At 39.9% G+C, this 4221-nt stretch overlaps 1 protein-coding gene across 1 annotated transcript in view; it reads right to left on the reverse strand.

Moving 5' to 3' along the window:
* The window catches only part of LOC106871702 (zinc finger protein 501), an 11309-nt gene extending 10760 nt beyond the window's left edge, over positions 1 to 549 (reverse strand). Inside the window, exon 1 of the mRNA XM_014918312.2 lies at positions 277 to 549. The gene's annotated coding sequence lies outside the window, so the exon portion shown is untranslated. The remainder of the gene's footprint in view (positions 1 to 276) is intronic.
* Positions 550 to 4221: the final 3672 nt, after the last annotated feature.

Below are 4221 nucleotides of genomic sequence, written 5' to 3' on the forward strand. Positions count from 1 at the left end.
ATATATATATATATATATATATATATATACATCACTTTGGGGTTTGGTACAACGATCGAAGAGAAAGGGTTTTGAAATAAAACTGCAATTATCAAAAGCAGGAGTTAAAAAAAGAAAAAAAAACTCTCAATTATGTATTCAGTGGATTATCATACCTAGGTAAAAGATTAAAAAAAAAAATACACAGCAGCATTTTACATGTGTGCATATTATAAATATATGTCTTTATAGACACATATACAGAGAAAATAGATTAATTTTTGGGATTCTGCTTACCAAATCATGACGAGAAGGGAATTTGAGACATTTCAGATTTCGATCTTAAAAGGGTTGAGAAGAAGAAAAGTTTTTCTCAGTTATCACATTGCGTTGCGTCTATTTAGCAGGTTGTGAATTGATGGAAAAGGGTCAGCATTGGTAAAGAGACAAACAAAATAGAGAGGGAAGAGTCAGAACTGCTTTGAAATGAAATAAAACAGCAGTTTTAGTGGGGGTTTTTGTGTCTTTAAATGACACGAAACTGACATTGGTGGATGTCAACAAAAGGGAGACAACTGCTTATTGCTTGACACAAAAGAGTTCTCATAGTGGATTTTCCCAAATGCAGATATTTCCCCCTTTTATGATATTTTTTCTTTTATTTCAGGCTTACTTTCCTGTAAACGTATGGAAAAAATTTTGAAGAACCATATTTTCCATTCTGTACTTGTTCACAAACTATCTGTTTCATGTATTTTATGTTATTCTGGAGTAGACGGAAAGTTCCGGGTGTTTTTTTCTTCGACAATAGAGATCCTTCTAACCATATTGTAATATTTTTTCTCTTTACTTTCTGACTTCAAATCTAGCTAAAGGTAACTTTGCTTTCATTCTTCCTGGATTAATAAGATAAAGCTCTAGTCAAATGCTAAGGGTCAATGTAATCGATTTACAGTCTCCCCTATAAATTGCTTCCAGCAAAAAAATCACTTTCTGTTGTCAAGGAAGCTTGCAAATTCACAAGGGAACTCGGCATTAACCCTGAATTAGATGAAGAACATGAAACTTCTGCCACCAAACAAGCAAAACGGACCAAACAGAACGCAAAAGAGAACGGATAGAAACAAATTGAGGAACAGTGGAGTCAGGAGCCTCTGCATGGACAGTATATACTTCGAAGTCGAAATGCTGATATAGACCAAGCAACAATCCATCTGTGGCTGAGACGCCCAGGACTGAAAGCAGAGACTGACGGTTTCATATTAGCGGTACAAGACCAAAGCTTGCTTACCAAAATCAACCATGCTAACATTCTTCAAAACGGATCTGAGCCTAAATGCAGATTCTGCGATATATTTGACGAAAAAATAGACCATCTCGTCTCGAAATTTCCAGTGCTGAAACCAAACGACTACAAAAATCACCACGATAGGGTAGGACAGTACTTACATTCGAAATATGTAAGCACTACAAAATCGGCACTCCTGCTTACTGGTATGAACATCATCCTGAGCCAGTCGTTGAAGGTAAAAATGTCACCATCCTCTGGGGTTTTCCAGTCAATATCGACAGAAAGAATCAGGATAATCGACCAGATTAAAGATAGGGAAGAAAATATTTATAGACTAATAGATGTAAGTATTCCCACTGATAAAAATGTCTGTAAAAGGATTTGACAAATTAAGTAGATATAAGGACCTGGAAATTGAAATACAAAAGATGTAGCATCTTAAATCGAGAACTGTCCCTGTTGTTGCCCTAAGTATGGTAAGAAAGGGACAATACAAAGCGAGTGGGATTGGAACGTATGAATAAAGAAAAACAATAAAAGGTATAACAAGTAAAATCCCCCAAAGAGGGAGACTTTCAAGGGCCACTTGCGGAAACCTCATAAAAATCACGATCATCCTGACCCCTAAAGCAAATGCACTCTGCCCTTCGTCCAACCTTGATCTAAAGCCACATGTTTATAATAGGCCCAGTCATTCGCGTTACATTCACCCACCTTTTGACAAAATTGCTGGGAGGCAGCACTTTCTTCACTATCCTCACTTTCCATTTCAAGGGGAACTTGAAAAAGTTAAGGATTTGGCCAAAGAGGACAGTGTCTGTCTTCAGCCCTTTCAACCTGGTCCACCACACAACCTCTTCCGCTAAGACCACCAGACAAAGAAACACTGCTTGCCCTTCCCGGCCGAGTGGAGGTAACAGGGCGATCTTCATGATGGACTCATTCGATAGTCGGATAGACAGGCCCGGCCAACGGCACTTCCATGCCTGTAGAGTTTATCCCGAACGGGTAATGCCCTTGGGTGGCACTGTCGAGCCAGAGATTTTTGGAAAGCCCAGACATGCCAACTCATTCTCATCGACGCCCAGAGTCTCCCCAATAACGTCGTCACACTTGCCCGCTATTAATCCTCTATTAATTCCAGCGACACCATTGTCCGACTGAAAGACTGTGAGCACCTGACGATACTCTAGGTGCCAGGATACACTTGATCAAGGTGTATAGCTCAGATAAAGAGTCGAGCTGTGGAAAATCGTGTCTGACAAACGGCGACCACACCTGCTCGCCGTCTTGGATGTACTGGAGTTGTCGCAGCCTCAGTTCATGTCTGCGTATCAGCAGTCACGACATGCCCAGCCCTCCATTCAATGAGTGCTGACAGCAAATGGAACGCCTGACCAGTGGAACGTGCCCCCTTCCACAGAAAGCGGTAAAGTTTGCGCTCCAGTTTGGTCAGATGTGAAGTGGGGCAAGGCCTGACAGTCAGGCGATAATACATGATGAAGATGTATACATTCACCATCTCAGCCTGACCTTTCAAGGATAGCTTTCTGTCGGCCCATTTTTCGGTGAGATTGGCCACTCTGCTTGTCACCTCATCCCAATTCTTCTTCTAGAGAAAGCGGCAAGCTGGTAGAAATGTTAGCATGTCGGGCGAAATGCTTAGCGGTATTTGGTGAATGTCATGCACGAATAGCTGCGCAACTCAACACCTTGTTGAATGCCGACCAAGTAACACCAAAGTGGTTGACATTGGCTAGGACAGTGCTGTGCTTGAAAAACATCGAAAAAGGCAATGCGGTAGACAATTACAGGCCGATATCCTGTTTGCCACATATGTGGAAATTATTGACTGGAACACTCGCAGAGTCAATGTACGAACATCTGGAAAAAATGGAGTCCTGCCACATGAGCAGAAGCGTTACAAGCGTAAATGCTGAGGTACCAAGGATCAATTCCTGATAAACAAAACTGTACTTAGAGACTGCAAGAGGAGGAAAAGCAATTTAGCCATGTCATGGATCGACTATCGTAAGGTGTACGATATAATCCCACATTCTAGTTTCGAAGGGTGTATTTTAATGTAGTTATCTTTCCATGATATAGAAACCTTTATTCTCGCCTAGAGCGACAACAGACAAAAGATTCAATCGAGAGAATTCTGAAAGTGCACAAACATACGTACATACTCACATGCACACAGATGAGTATGCTCACATACAAACACGCACGGGCATACACATATTCAGCTATTCCATAACTTAAACTTAAAAAGAAAACACACCCTTGGTTTACACCAATTCTATAAACGGGGACCTTAAAAACATATTTCAGTGACGCCATGATATCCAATCCCCTGCAAAAGCACCAGCAGCACATTCATTACACAAAGGAAATAGTTTCGTAACATACTACGTTCTCCCCTCTTATTAAAACATGTAGGTAAAAAAGTTGCATAAAAGCTGCTTCGTGTAGGAAAAGGTTATTGAGAGACGAATAGGAATATTAAGGACGAGAAAGTCGGTGATGTACAAAAGAAAGGAGAAAATAATCAAACTCTAATGGGGTTGATAGTGTGAGTGAAAGAGAGTTTTGTCTAACAACGCAGTTTAGTTGTTAGAGTACCACTGACAAGAATATTAATATTGCACAGTGCTACAGATAACAGATTTACAAAAACAAATCAGTGCTTCTCTGACTATCATGACTTCTCTGACTAACCATATCAAGATTATAAGCAACCAAAATAGTAATTTTATATTTTAGACCAAAATACTTAGAAAAATTAAAGGGAGGTAACCCAGATTAATTAATGTAGTTGTTTCCCTTTAACGATATCGAAGTTTCGACTCAAAATAATTCTGGACAAGCAATCTTAATTCTCTAAACAAGGTATTAACAGTAACTGCACGATAAAGTGAAGTATATTGCCACTTAAATGTGGCTGACAG

The sequence above is a fragment of the Octopus bimaculoides genome, chromosome 25, assembly GCF_001194135.2.
Source record: "Octopus bimaculoides isolate UCB-OBI-ISO-001 chromosome 25, ASM119413v2, whole genome shotgun sequence".
NCBI classification, from domain to species: Eukaryota; Metazoa; Mollusca; class Cephalopoda; order Octopoda; family Octopodidae; genus Octopus; species Octopus bimaculoides.